The sequence below is a fragment of the Piliocolobus tephrosceles genome, chromosome 5, assembly GCF_002776525.5.
Source record: "Piliocolobus tephrosceles isolate RC106 chromosome 5, ASM277652v3, whole genome shotgun sequence".
Lineage (NCBI taxonomy): Eukaryota > Metazoa > Chordata > Mammalia > Primates > Cercopithecidae > Piliocolobus > Piliocolobus tephrosceles.
In genome coordinates, this window is record NC_045438.1 from 69,803,956 (window position 1) to 69,820,570 (window position 16,615).

The 16,615-nt window shown below is 34.1% G+C and overlaps 1 pseudogene; it reads left to right on the forward strand.

The window, feature by feature from the left end:
- The first annotated feature begins 14,618 nt into the window (after positions 1-14,618).
- LOC111538632 lies at positions 14,619-16,394 on the forward strand (annotated as a pseudogene).
- The last annotated feature ends 221 nt before the right edge of the window (positions 16,395-16,615 follow it).

Sequence of the window (16,615 nt, forward strand, 5' to 3'; positions counted from 1 at the left end):
CTGGGTCTTGAGAAGATACACAAACAAAAGAGTAAAAGCTAGACACAGTCCATTAAAATTAAAAATTTTTCTGTAGAGTTTGTGATTATCTTTGAGGATTAGTAGTTTTTCACTCAAGACATGCAGCATATTTAATTTATCTATTTGCATATTGAATAAATATGAATAAGTATTCATTTTAAGTAACAAACTTTTATTGAGTACCAGTGGTTCCAGATACAAGATCAAGTACCTGAGAGGCAAAACTTTGTTCTTGACCTCCACAAATAAACTTGAGAATATAGACAAATCAACTGATACAATATATAACAATGAAGTTTGCTGAAGTGAAACAGAAGTCATGAGCAGGGTGTTTTAGGAGATAAGACAAATATATAAAACTGTAATAGTATATTAGGAATTCATTACCCTGCAAGTAAGAAATCTTGACTAATGATGATTTAAAATAAATGGCTACTAATTGTGATTCTGGCAATAATTTTGGATCTCAATAATGTCTTTTCTGGGGAAACATTATTTCGAGGTTTTTTTCTTTTGCTTCTTGGTTCATAGTCATAAATTGACCACTGCTGCTTCTTTAGGTGCCATGTCCTGTTCCATGTTCAAAAAAAAAATTTTTTTTTAATAAAAGGTAAAGAGCTTTTTGTATCTGAGGTTTTATCTTGAGATCCCTGAAGGAAATTCTCCCTATATGATTTCTGATTGCAACTTATTGGCCAGAATTAACATATGCTCTCCTCTGGCAGTGAGGATGCTTGATTAGTTAGTATTTACTTAGAATACTCTTCTTTACAGAAGAGGGAGATAAAGAAAAATACATTACAGATTGGCATTGCATAAGCCGAATGCCTTTTTCTCTGCACAGGAAAAGAAAAATATAGATGATAGATAGATAGATAGATAGATAGATAGATAGATAGATAGATAGATATAGATAGATAGATAGATGATAGATAGATAGTAGAAGATGGTGTTTGAGCTTCATTTTCAGTGATAGGTGAAGTATAATCTCACAAATATTTATGGTGGACAAGAGAAGAAAAACGTTCCAAGAGGAGAAAACACTTAAAAAAAAAAAAACATGAGCCCTCACTAAAACTACAATTAAATCTCTCTAGATGCACAAAGAAGTGTTGTTGATAGGGTGGCACTTGAGTCTAGAATGGTAGGAAATAATTGTCATGAGATGCCTTCTGAAATAAGTTAAGGGATTTAAACTGTAGCATAAAAGTATAGCAAAGCGTTAAAATATCTTCAATAACCATGCTACACGGTCTAATATGCATTGTAGAAAATTTGTTCTCATAGACTATGAAGGAAAAATTAAAGAGTTGCCAGACAAATGCCATGTAAGAAATCATTAGAGACAGAAACAAGAATAGTGAAAATGTGATTGAAGACTGGGCGTGGTGGCTCATGCGTGTAATCCCAGCACTTTGTGAGGCCGAGGCAGGTGGCTCGCCTGAGGTCAGGAGTTCAACACCAGCCTGGCCAGGTGAAACCCTGCCTCTACTAAAAATACAAAAACTAGCTGGGCCTGGTGGTGGGTGCCTGTAATCTCAGCTACACAGGAGGCTGAGGCAGGAGAATCGCTTGAACCCAGGAGGCAGAGCCTGCAGTGAGCCGAGATAGTGTCACATCACTCCAGCCTGGGCGACAGAGCAAAACTCCATCTCAAAAAATAAAATTGAAGTTGGTGAAATATACTTAAGACATATTAAAGATATTGATTCCACAGGATACAGTAAATAACTAGACAATAAGTAGATGAGATAAATTGGTAAAGAGAAATCTAGGATGACTGCCATGATTATAAATTAATAAATGAGTGTCAAGCCGTTTATAAAACAGGAAATACCAAAGAAGAATAAATACTAAGAGACAGAGATGAAATTCATTTTTGCATTTGTATAGTTAGAAGTGTCTCTAAATATCTAAATGTAGGTGAGAAGGTGTTAATCGGCAGGGGCAATGGATTTTGGAATAAGGATAGTAGCTGGAACACTGGCTATAGGTGAAGCTTACTATAGATTTTACACAGAGAACTAATAATCAAACCTTAGAAAAATATCAGTGTTCAAGGGCTATGTAAAAGATGATGGACCCATGAATAAGACTTAGATGGACTTTTTGAGATATCTCAAGAATACTGGAAGGGTTTAGGGTCACAGAATGTGGCAAAAAGTATAGTAAAGTGGATGAAATGATATGCAGAAGTCAATAAGTACATAAAATAGCCTATTAAGAATGCAGTTTCAAATGTATTAGAGAAAGTATTAGTGAGCACATTTTACTAGAGGGTTGAGGGAAAAACTAGACTCAAGAGTGGGAAATACAAGTGAATGTGAAGAAATAGAACCAGGAATGTAGAGTATGCTCTCAAAAATAATTTTTTAATCATATGTATATTAACTATGAGACAGCTCATACATCTCATTATACTGCCTTATTTGAATGTTTGCATTTTTAGTAGAAAAAAACTACATTTAAATGAGCTCCTTGCAGGCAGATGTATTATACCACACACACAGCAATTTCATTTTATCTATTTTAAAACATTGCCAGAAGTCTTACTCTAGAAGAGTTATGTCAAAAAATGATATTAATAACATGCTTTTGATGTCATTATTTTCTTCATTATTTATTGGATTTTAAAATTTTGCTGCCTTCATGTAACTTCACATCAGTTATTGGGCTACATTTTAAGAAAATTGCTAGCAGCTGTGGAGATGAATTATGTCTGAATAAAAAAATACTAATAAAGCAAATGTAGAAAATTGGAGAATGCATCTGAAGCTGGACTTCACAGATGAGTGCATCTAAACTTTGAATAATGTTTAGATTTATAAAAAAATATTTAACTTTTATTGTTAATCACTTTATTACATCAGATAAAATTAAATGTAATGACATTTTTGCTCTCATTCAACTATATATATTTCATTCATATATAAAAATGTTTCATATATAATATATACATATAGACACATACAAAACAAATCTAAAAGCAAAGAATTTCAAATGATTTTTATCAGTATAATGTGATATATAATGTATTACAACTCTCAAACAGAGCTGTAACTGAGAGCTGTAGTGTGGTATTAACTGAAACTAAATGTTCTTCCAATTTTGGCATGTTACATTGTCTTTGATTTCTTCCTTAACAGTTATCTATTTTATTATAATACAATGTGCAACTTTACTTACATATTTAGATGAACACTTGTGGATTATATCCACCTTTTTTTCCTCCTCTACCATATTTCTTCACAATAAATGTCAGAGTACTTGATGCTAAATAGATTTTAGATGAAATGCATATTGACCCGAAGTCTAGATGAAAATGCATATTGACCCGAAGTAGTAGTATTCCCTTTTGAAGTGGTTACACAGATGATCTAAAATTTATATGTACATCTATATAATTACTGAAAAGCCTCACAAAATTTAAACATTTCATGAAGAATTTATAAAATCACTAAAGATATGTATACTGATGATCCTGCTGGGTTCATGAAACACAGTTGGAGAATCACAGGAGATGACAAATCTAAAATGAGACAATCTTCGAATTCTAAATCTAGCTCTCACTACTGATGTGATCAAGAAAATGTTAAATAACCTTTATAAGACTTATTTTGTTCATATGTATAGTGGGTAGAAATAGTAATACTACCTACGCAAGAAGACCAAGTTGTTTGCCATACTCCCTTATATTCATTGTACTTAAAATGTTGGCTGTTGTGTTAGTTGTTCTATATCCTCATCTCTGAGAAGAAAGGATGAGGATTGGTCGGCAAGACTATGGACAGTATTAAAGAAGTTGTATCGAGCTAGCCTGGATGATAGACTTATTTAAACTGGAGAAGTTTAAATTCTGCTACATTCTAAACTAATGGAATTTTAAAAGTTGACAGTACATGCTGTAGATTTCAATAGCTTCCTAACCTTTACCAAGACTCCACGTAAAATGTTGCGGGAAGCAAAGGGTTGCTACTTTCCATATTTTTAATATACTTCTCCTCATCTGTGTTTTTCCAGTTGTTTTTATTCCCCCAATTGATTGCCCATCCAGCTCCAAAATAAGTCTTTGTATTATTTGAACTATCAAGAAACTATTACAGACTTCAGTCAATCATTAAATCAATATTGATTACTTCAGCCCACTCTACCCCATGAATGTGGTGTTATTTCAAAACCAAATAAAGAAATTATATTAAGACAGTTTATATTGTAAAGGCCTTAAATTGTAAAGGGCCAAAGAGTCACCCATGGTGTCATTGTTTATTGACAGCTTACTAATCTGATAAGATTTCTGTTGGTAGAATATACAAGGGATATATTTGAACATGGGCCTTCCTGGGATTTGCTATCACCACAGTTTCTGTCCCATTCAGTTACCAGGGTCTAGACATTTTATTTTCCTTGTAAATGCCAAATTCATTATCTTTAGTATCTAGTCCTTCAAAAAATAATAAAACACAGATATGACATGTAAGAGTTGATGAGTCGGTGCAAAGTCTAAATCTAAAGACCAGAAATGTCATAAATTTGTTTTATTTTTGGTTCCATGTCGTTTCTTCAAATTAACACAGCATCATACACATATCAGAAAAATAATATGTGGATGTAAATTAATCTAAATTAATTGTACAATCACAAACATTTACTTTACGGTAGATAAAAAGATCTTACAAATGACCATGAACAGAGCTCAAATGCAGAATATTCTTGAGTGCATAATTACATCCCACGAGTGCTATGAGAATTAATGAGTTAAAAGTGATTTGAAATATTTTGATGAGAAATGTCATTAAGTTCTTTATAATCTCAAGTTTTTAATTAAATTTCCCAAGGAATATCATTTTATTGCTGTCAAATTCAAGTACAGGTGTCCTTCCAATGTGACCTACAGTATAGAATTAAAGTTTTTACCTCTGAAAATTACAGACAGTAAAGGGTGTTTTTTTTTTTTTTTAAGTTAAATATTTAAGATTAAAATCTGAAAAAAGGGATCTTTCTTTACCCAGAAAAAAAAATCATTTTAATCCATTTTACAACACGAACCTTACCTGAGATGAGGCTGCTAAAATATCAAAATACATAAAGATCATTGAACACAGTATTTAACAATTTACAAAACTGTGAAAACATAATTTCTAGGTAGAAACTAAATAAATGCCTGACATGAAACTCAACTGAAGTAACTGATGTGCAAACATTAACTTTGTGTAGTTCAATAGTAGAAGAGATCTCTAGGGAGGAAATAGTTATTAAAATCTTTGTGAAAAAGACATTTCCACATTTTAAGATATATAAAAGGCAAATAATGAGTTTCTTTGTGGTGTTTTCAGCCCAAGATACATTTATATGAATGGCACATTCAGTGATCATAGCAATTGTAATTTTATAAAATATACGAGAAAGCTAAAATTTTAATTGTACTTAAAATTATACTTATTTTATTGGTACCAGTACTAATTTTCATAATTCATAGAATTTAGAACTCTAAGCAATAATATAAAGTAGCATTAAATAGCTTGGTTATGTCATTTAGTGAGTTTCTTCTTTAATTTCTTCACTAAGAGGTACTTCAAATTATCTATTAAAAATCACCAAAACAACATCATCCATCAACTCAGAAGTCTGTCTAAAATTAATACCATTATGATTTAAAATATTCTAAGTTTTAACTGATAAAATGGATAACATTGAATATGTTAATAAATCTTGTTTGCTACCTTTTTAACTTTTTTTTTTTTTTTTTTTTTTTTTAGACAGAGTTTTGCTCTTGTTGCCCAGGCTGGAATGCAGTGGCACGATCTTGGCTCACTGCAACTTCTGCTTCCTGGGTTCAAGTGATTCTCCTACCTCAGCCTCTGAGTAGCTGGGATTACAAGCATACACCACCATGTCCGACTAATTTTGTATTTTTAGTAGAGACAGGGTTTCTCCATGTTGGTCAGGCTGGTCTTGAACTCCCAACCTCAGGTGATTCGCCCACCTCAGCCTCCAAAAGTGCTGGAACTACAGGTGTGAGCCACTGCACCCGGCCTTTTTTAAAAATTTTACTTTAAGATCTGGAATATATGTACAGAATGTGTGGTTTTGTTACAAAGATATATATGTGCCAAGGTGGTTAGATGCACCTATCAACCCATTATCTAGGTTTTATGTCCCACATCTATTAGGTATTTGTCGTGATGCTTTCCCTCCCCTTGTTCCCCAACCCCTCACAGGCCCCGGTGTGTACTGTTCCCCGATCTGTGGGTGTTTTCATTGTTCAACTCCCACTATGAGTGAGAATATTCAGTGTTTTCTGTTCCTGTGTTAGTCTGCTGAGGGTGATGGCTTCTAGCTTCATCCATGCCCCTGCAAGGTACATAATCTCATCCTGTTTTACGGCTGCATAGTATTCCATGGTGCATATGTACTATATTTTCTTTATCCAGTGTATCATTGATGGGCATTTGGGTTGGTTCTATTCCTTAGCTATTGTAAATAGTGCGCAATAAACATACATGTGCAAGTGTCTTTATAGTAGAAAGATTTATAATCCTTTGAGTATATACCCAGTAATGGAATTGCTGGGTCAAATGGTATTTCTAGTTCTAGATCCTTGAGGAATCGTCACACTTCTCACAATGGTTGAGCTAATTTGTACTCCCACCAACAGTGTAAAAGCATTCCTATCTCTCCACAGCCTCCTCGACATCTATTGTTTCTCGACTTTTTAATAATCACCATTCTGACTGGCGTGAGATGGTATCTCATTGTGGTTTTGATTTGCATTTCTCTAATGATTGGCGATGATGAGCTTTTGTCCATAAGTTTCTTGGCCACATAAATGTCTTCTTTTAAGAAGTGTCTGTTCCTATGCTTTGCCCACCTTTTGATGGGGTTGTTTGCTATTTTCTTGTAAATTTGTTTAAGTCCTTGTAGATTCTGAATGTTAGACCTTTGTCAGCTGGGTAGTTTGAAAAATTTTTCACCCATTCTGTAGGTTGCCTGTTGACTCTGGTGCTAGTTTCTTTTGTTGTGCAGAAGCTCTTTAGTTTAATTAGATCCCATTTGTCAATTTTGGCTTTTATTGTAGTTGCTTTTGGTGTTTTCTTCATAAGGTCTATGCTCATGCCTACGTCCTAAATGGTACTGCCTAGGTTTTCTTCTAGGGTTTTTATGGTTTTTAGTTTTACATTTAAGTCTTTAATCCATCTTGAGTTAATTTTTGTATAAGGTCAGCAGGAGGGGTCAATTTTTTTTTCTTCATATGGATAGACAGTTTTCCTAGCACCATTTGTTAAATAAGGAATACTTTTCCCATTGCTTATTTTTGTCAGCTTTGTCAAAGATCAGATATTTGCAGACATGTGGTGTTATTTCTGAGATCTCTGTTTTGTATGTACCATGGTAGTGGTATGAAAACAGACATTGGTTTATATGTCTGTTTTGGTACTGTTACCATGCTGTTTTGGTTACTGTAGCCTTGTAGTGTAGTTTGAAGTCAGGTAGTGTGATGCCTCCAGGTTTTTTTTTTTTTTTTTTTTTTTTTTTTGCTTAGAATTACTTTGAAGAATTTGTTCTAACTCTGTGAAGAAAGTCAATGGTAGTTTGATGGAAATAGCATTGAATCTATAAGGTACTTTGGGCAGTATGGCCATTTTCGTTATATTGATTCTTCCTATCCATGAGGATGGAATGTTTTTCCATTTGTTTGTCTCCTCTCTTGTTTCATTGAGCAGTGGTTTGTAGTTCTCCTTGAAGAGGTTCTTCACATCTCTTGTAAGCTGTATTTCTAGATATTTTGTTCTCTTTGTAGCAATTGAGAATGGGAGTTCATTCATGATTTGGCTCTCTTCTTGTTCAGTGCTGGTGTATAGGAATGCTTGTAATTTTTGCACATTGATTTTGTATCCTGAGACATTCCTGAAGTTACTTATCAGCTTAAGGAGTTTTGGGGCTGAGACAATTGAGACCATGGTGTTTTCTAAATATAGAATCATGTAATCTGCAAATAGAGACAATTTGACTTCCTCTCTTCCTATTCAAATGCCCTTTACTTCTTTCTCTTACCTGATTGTCTCTGTCAGAATTTCCAATATATGTTGAATAAGAGTGATGAGAGATGGCATCTTTGTCTTGGGCCTATTTTCAAAGGGAATGTTTCCAGCTTTTGCCCATTCAGTGTGATATTAGTTATGGGTTTGTCATAAATAGCTCTTATTATTTTGAGATGTGTTCCATCAATACCTAGTTTATTGAGAGTTTTTAACATGAAAGGATGTTGAATTTTATCAGAGGCTTTTTTTTTTTTTGCATCTATTGAGATAATCATGTGGTTTTTTGTCATTGTTACTGTTTATGTGATGGATTATGTTTGTGATTTTCATATACTAAACTAGCCTTGCATCCCAGGGATGATGCCAACTTGATTGTGGTGGATAAACTTTTTGATGTGCTGCTGCATTCAGTTTGTCAGTATTTTATTGAGGAGATTTGCATTGATGTTCATCAGGGATATTGGCCTCAATTTTGTTGTTGTTGTTGTTGTGTCTCTGTCAAGTTTTGGTATCAGGATGATGCTGGGTTTGTGAAATGAGTTATGGAGGAGTCCTTCGTTTTCAATTGTTTGCAATAGTTTCAGTAGGAACGGTACTAGCAACTCTGGCCTTGGGGTTTTTTAGTTGATCTGCTTTTCATTACTGCCTCAATTTCAGAAATTGCTATTGTTCTATTCAGAGATTCTACTTCTTCCTAGTTTAGTCTTGGGAGGGTATATGTGTCCAGAAATTTAGCCATTTCTTCTAAATGTTCCAGTTTATTTACATAAAGGTGTTTATAGTATTCTCTGATGGTAATTTGTTTTTCTGTGGGGTCAGAGGTGATGTCCCCTTTTTTACTTTTATTGTGTCTATTTGATTCTTCTCTCTTTTCTTCTTTATTAGTCTTGCTAGTGGTCTATCTATTTTGTTATTTAAAAAAAAAAAAAAAACTCCTAGATTGATTGATTGTTTTAAGGGTTTTTTGTGTCTTTATCTCTTTCAGTTCTGTTCTGATCTTAGTTATTTCTTATCTTTCCTAGCTTTTGAATTTCTTTGCTCTTGCTTCTTTAGTTATTTTAATTGTGATATTAGGGTGTTGATTTGAGATCTTTCCAGCTTTCTGACGTGGGCATTCAGTGCTATAAATTTCACTTTTAACGTTGCTTTAGCTGTGTCCCAGAGATTCTGGTATGTTGTCTCTTTGTTCTCATTGGTTTCAAAGAACTTCTTGATCTCTACCTTAATTTCGTTATTTACCCAGGAGTCATTCAGGACCAGGTTGTTCAATTTCCATGTAGTTATGTATTTTTGAGTGAGTTTCTTAATCTTGAGTCCTAATTTGATTACACTGTGGTCTGACTGTTTGCTATGATTTTGATTCTTTTGCACTTGTTGAGGAGTATTTTACTTTCAATTATGTGGTTCATTTTATAATAAATGCTATGTGGCACTGAGAAGAATGCATATTCTGTTGATTTGGCATGGAGATTTCTATAGATGTCTATTAAATCCAATTGATCCATAGCTGAGTTCCAGTTCTGAATACCCTTGTTAATTTTCTGTCTCATTGATCTATCTAATATTGACAGGAGGTTATTAAAGTCTGTCATTATTATTGAATGGGAGTCTAAGTCTCTTTGTAGGTCTCTAAAAACTTGTCTTATGCATCTGGGTGCTCCTGTATTGGGTGCATATATATTTAGGATAGTTAGCTCTTCTTGTGGCACCGATCCCTTTACCATTATGCAATGACCTTCATTGTCCTTTTATGTGTTTGTTGGTTTAAAATCTGTTTAATTAGACTAGCATTGTCACTCCTGCTTTTTTTTTTTTTTTTTTTTTTTTTTGGCTTTCCATTTGCTTGGTAAATTTTTCTCCATCACTTTATTTTGAGTGTATGTGTGTCTTTGCATGTGAGATGGGCCTCCTGTGTACAGCACACCAATGGATCTTGACTCTTTATCCAATTTGCCAGTCTACGTCTTTTAATTGGGGCATTTATCCCATTTACTTTAAAGGTTAATATTGTTATGTGTGAATTTGATCCCATCATCATGATGATAGCTGGTTATTTTGCACACTAGTTGATGTAGTGTCATTGATCTTTGTAGAGTCATTTGTCTTCATATTTTGGTGTGTTTTTACAGTGGCTGATACTGGTTTTTCCTTTCCATATTTAGTGCTTCCTTCAGGAGCTCTTACAAGGCAGGCTTGGTGGTGATGAAAGCCCTTAGCATTTGCTTGTCTGGAAATGAATTTAGTTCTCCTTTGCTTATGAAGCTTAGTTTGTCTGTATATGAAATTCTGGGCTGAAAATTATTTTCTTTAAGAAATTTATTTTCTTTAATCACCATCAGACAAATGTAAATCATAGAAACGCAAATCAAAACCACAATGAGATACCATCTCACACCAGTTAGAATGGCAATCATTAAAAAGTCGGGAAACAACAGGTGCTGGAGAGGATGTGGAGAAATAGGAACACTTTTACAATGTTGGTAGGACTGTAAACTAGTTCAACTATTGTGGAAAACAGTGTGGCTATTCCTCAAGGATCTAGAACTGGAAATACCATTTGACCCTGCCATCCCATTACTGGGTATATACCCAAAGGATTATAAGTCGTGCTGCTATAAAGACACATGCACACGTATGTTTACTGCAGCACTATTCACAATAGCAAAGACTTGGAATCAACCCAAATGTCCATCAGTGACAGACTGGATTAAGAAAATGTGGCACATGCACACCATGGAATACTATGCAGCCATAAAAAAGGACGAGTTTGTGATTGAAACCCAGGGCCCTGGTGGTGTAGGCTCACGAGGAAATCCCCTGATCTGCGGATTGCAAAAATCCATGGGAAAAGTGTAGCACTCTGGGTGGGTAGTGTAGTCCCTCACTGCTTCCCTTGGCTTGGGGAGGGAAGTCCTCTAGCACCCTGCACTTCCCAGGTGAAGTGACAGCCCACCCTGCTTCTGCTCACTTTCTGTGGGTTGCACCCACTGCTTAACCAGTCCCAATGAGATGAACTGGGTACCTCAGTTGGAAATGCAGAAATTGCTTGCTTTCTGTATTGGTCTTGCTGGGAGCTGCAGTCCAGAGCTGTTTCTATTCAGCCATCTTGCCTCTGCCCCCCCAAAATTTTACTTTTCTTATTGACATATTTTATTTTAAATGATGCAGTCAGAAAAGTGGTATATTGTCTTAGTGGCTTGATGAGGGAGAAAAATGCCTTCAAAGCGTTGAATCGATTCAAACATTTGAACTCTGGCTTCAGACCTATGTCTGTGCTAACAGATAATTTATGTAACTTATACGAACCTTATCTATCAAATATCAATGGAAGCATTTAACCATAAAAAAGGGATTTATGTGCTTTAATATTCATACTATTTGGACAGTCAGTGTTAAACATTTACTTTTGACACATTAAAGGGCTATAAAATTATGACTTTATGTAATTTCATGCTATGTGTAGAAAATCTAAAGATTTTTGTTACCATCTTCCCCAATAATAAGGTGCTGAAGTTTTTCTGTTACTAGATACATTTGTATCAGAATATCATGTGACTAAATTCTGTCCCAAAGAATATGGGAAGTAATATATGGCATTTCTGGGCCCCAAAGTAGTCTGTAGTGCTCGTCCCTAAACACTCTCCCTATCTGCAGGTTAAACATGTAGAAGGAGGAGGCTTCTTTCATGTGAAATAATCACATGAGAAAAGGAGTCAAGATCACTAAGTGGCTATGTCCTGAAAACTCTCCAAACTGTATGGGACTGAGGCTCAAGTGAGATATTTCTATTTCATAAAATTTCTGAATGTTAGGTATTGATTTTATAATGGTCTATCTAGACTAATATAAGAGCTAACTCATGGTTTATTTCTCTAGCTTCTATGCTTCTATCATCTCAATGGCTTTCATAGTCATAAGGATGGTGAATAGATGGAAGGGTTGGCCTTGGTGAGCCTGAAGTTCATGAATAATCCCCCAGATTTCAGAGGGAAATGGAATATGTGTTTTGGGGCATTGGTAAACATTTCTAAGAATGATTTTGTAATAATTTTGTACAATATTATTTTATTGTAAGTGGAAATTTTTCATAATTTTCTTTTTAGATGTTCATTGATATTGTACAGAAATGCAACTAATTTTCATATGTTGATTTTGTTTCCCATAAGTTTATGGAAATCATTTATTAGTTCTAACAGGTTTGTGTGTGTATGTGTGTGTGTGCATCTTTAGTATTTCCTACGTATAAAATCTTGTCATCAGCAAACATAGATAATTTAGTTTTTCTTGCTTATTTGGATGCATTTTATTTCTTTTATTGTCTATTTATTTTGGTTAGGATTTCCTGTACTATGAGAGAGTGAGCATCAGCAATTAAAACAGAATAATACTGGCATAAATACAGAAAGACAGGCACATAGTAATGGAACAGAATAGAGGGCTCAGAAATAAACACACACATACAGTAAACTAATCTTTGGTCAGGGTACCAAGGATACACAAAAGGTAAAGACAGTCTCTTCAATAAATGTTGTTGGGAAAAGTGGATATCCACATGCAAAAGAATAAAACTGAACTCCTATCTTACACTGTACATAAAATTTAACTAAAAATGAATTAAAGACTTAAACATAAAGGTCCTAGAAGAAAACACAGAGGAAAAACTTCTTAACATTGGCCCTACGATGATTTATGAATATGACACCAAAAGCACAAGCAATAAAAGCAAAAATAGATGAGTGGGGATATATTAAACTAAAAAGCTTCCCTACAGCAAAGGAAACGAAGAAAAAGAAAAACATGAAATGGGAAAAAAATATTTGCAAATCATATGTTTGATACAGGATTAACAGCCAAAATATATAAGACACTTCTCTACAACTTAATAGAAAACAAACAACCAACCTGGTTCAAAAATGGGCAAAGGGCTTGAATATATATTACTTCAGAGAAGATATACAATGACCAACAGTTATATAAAAAGGTATTCCCTATCACTAATCACTGGGGAAATATAAATCAATTGCACAATGAGCTCTCGTATCACACTCATTAGAATAGCTATTATCAAAATAGTGTTATCAAAGATATGAAGAAAGTCAAACCATTTACACTGTTGTTGGAAATATAAAATGTTGAAACTTCTGTGGAAAAGAGTATGGAGTTCCTCAAAAAATTAAAAATAGAACTACCATATGATCTAACAATTCCGCTTCTGGGTATGTATTCACGGAAACCAAAACCAGAATCTCAAAGAGGTATCTGTACTCTCATATTAATTATAGCATTATTTACATAAAAAAGATATGGAAGCAACATAAATGTTCACGGCAGAAGTATGGATACAGAAAATTTGGTATATATGTACAGTGGAATATTTTTCAGCGTTATAAATGCAGGAAATCCTGCCATTTGTGACAACATGGATGAACTTCAAGACATCATGCTAAGTAAAATAAACCAGTAATGGTAAAACAAATACCACATGATGCCACTTCTATGATAACTTTGAAATACTCAAACAAATAGATGCATATAATAGAAAGGTGACTGCCAGAGGGTGGAAGGAGGTGGAAGGAGAAGGAAATAGGGTAATATTATATAAAGAGTACAAAGTTTCACTTATGCAAGGTGAATAAATCCTAAAAGTCTACTATGAAGCATAGTGTCTATAGTTGACAATATTGTATTGTATATATAAAGGTTACTAAGACTGTGGATCTTAAGTATTCTAATCATGCACAAAATAATAATAGCAATAAATAAACAGGGTGTAAACAGATGATAGATATGTTTATGGCATAGATTTGGGTCATGGTTTCATAGATTTATACTTATCTCTGGACTCATCAAGTTGTATAAATTAAATATGTATGGCTGTATGGCTTTTTGGATTTCAATCATACCTCAATGAAAGAGTTTAAAAGTAAAATAAAATATCCACTCAAATAATATGTATAGCCACCAAATATCCAAAAGACTTTGACTATATAGATTATATTATAATATTGTTAATTATATGAATAATTAGTAATAAGTTCATAATTTAAAATCATCTGCCCCTGTTAAAGAGAAGGTAGAAGTAAAATATAGAATTAGAAAGTTTGATGGAGAATGGGCCTTCTTGTACTTAACTGGACACAGCTCAATACTTGATTTATTTTCTTGTAGAAAGAGTTTTTTAAAAAGACAAGTGAAATGTTATTAAACTAAATATAAATTATTACATATGATTTGCCTAAACACACACATACATACACGCACACACACACGCACAGCGAGAGAAAAATCCAAGTAGAAAAAGTCCTATTAAGCAAGCTGAAAGTATGATTTTAGCAGAAATAATCCAGCAACGATAGTAACCAAATCCCTTTAAAAGGATTTAAGCAGACATTAAAAGACAGAGAAGCACAACTCACCACTTCGCAATTTTGCATCAAATTGTGTGAGGCAATATGCAGAGAACTGATAAGCAAATGAGTAAAAATAGTAAACAAATAAGAGTAAACAGCTTAATATTTTTTTTTTTTTCCTGATAAAACTAGCCAAAGTATTCCCAATATGAAATTCCTCAGGTGCCTTCATGGAAGTATGCAGGTAAGCTTGAAAGTGAGAGGTGCTGAATGACCCAATGATAATCTGATTAGTACAAAAATGTGTCAATCATGGAATAATTCACCTGCTTTGGCTGTTAATGTTAGTGAATTTCCCTTTAACAAAATGAAATATTGATGCATTTTAATATTAACATAAATTAATTCCCTTCTTAATTTGAGTAGAGAAATTCTTAATATGAAGCCACACTGTGAATAAAATATAACATTAAAGAATATAGTATTAAGTACAATAGTTTATTTGTTTCAAGAATAAAATAATCTATTACTTTCTGAATAGTTTATATACCACCACTCTTTTAAGAGAACTTTTACACAACTTAACTGTATTCATTTCAAGGTGTTTACTGGGATATTCTTTAAAAGGAAAATGTTACACTGAACTCAAAATATGTCTTTGAATGTAATTTATCCAAATAAATACTATATTATACATCATGAGAGGAGATGAAAATATGTGGTAGATTCAGACAATTGACTATTTTATTTGCTAAAAAGATACAAATTTTTGATACCCTTCATAACATGAATGAATATTCCAAATTTTAGGCTTGGTTAAAAAAGTTGGAACCAGAAGATTCCATATGGTATGCTTCTGAAGTATATGAGCATGGGTTGGTAAGGAAGGGCAGGAGGGAACATGGTTCAAATGGTTCAAAATTTTTATGGGCCATTTTGTGAGAAAGAAGAAGTAGCTGGGCTTCTCTTGGATCTATAGCTGCTTCAGTGACCCTACTGGGCTTCCTAGCAGTGGCCTAGCAGAAAAATAAAAAAATATGTACACGTATTCAGGTAACCAGAGATGAGAATTATGAGCCTATTGAAATACCATCAGAAGACTATGGAACGGTGCTGCTGCCCACGGTTACAGGTCAGTTTCCAGGGGCATGTGGGCTTCCCTACAGGATTCCAGAGTCCCAGGGTATTAGGGGTGTCTGCTGGTAGAAGGAATTCTACATGCCCCCAATGCTGGCTGGGGAAATTTGATATATGTTGTCAACTATTCTGTAGATAACTACAGAAAAAGGGATAAGACAGATATTTCATTAGCCATAAAAGTGAAAAGAGCAGTCCTGAAAACATCTGCTTTAACAGTGTTGGGTCTCCCATGGAAAACAACTGAACAGGATCTGAAAGAATATTGCAGTACCTTCAGAGAAATTCTTATGGTGCAGGTCAAGAAGGATGTCAGAACTGGCTATTCAAAGGGACTTGGCTTTGTTCATTTTATAAAATATGAAACCCAGGTGAAAGAATGTCACAGCAACATAAGACAGATAAATGATGGTGTGGCTGTATGCTTCCTAATTCTAAGCAAACCCTGAATGAGATTTTGAGAAGCAAAAATATGTTTGTTAGGTGTTGTACACAGAAGATGAATTCTGATAAGCTTCAGCAGTTCTTTTGTCATTGCAGAGGTGTGATAGATGTCTTCATTCCCAAACCATTCAGGGACTTTGCCTTTCTTACATTGCAGATGATTAGCTTGTGCAGTCTCTTTGTGGAGGCACTTGATTATTAAGGGAATCAGCATACATATATCCAATGCAAGTGTAAGCACAATATCAGCAGACAGAAAGAGGTGGAAGATTTGGTGGTAATCCAGGTATCTTTGGGAATCAGAGAGGTTTAGTAACTGTAGTGGGAGTGGAGCAGACCTGAGAAATAACCAAGGTAGAACATGGAGGGTGGAATGAACTACAGGGTCAGGCAGCGGTTTTAATTGAGACTTCAGCTCAAGCATGGATTCTAAGCCTTCTGGCTGAAAAATGCAGACATGGGAGTTATGGTTTGTTGGGATAGAATGGTGGGATTACAAATTTTTCTAAACTCATGGTAAGTATACATAAAATACATATGTACTAAAAACTTTCAAATTTGGTTTGTCTAATGTGGAGTATATTCAGCAGTATTTTTAACATTTTTCTTTAAAAAAAAAAAAAA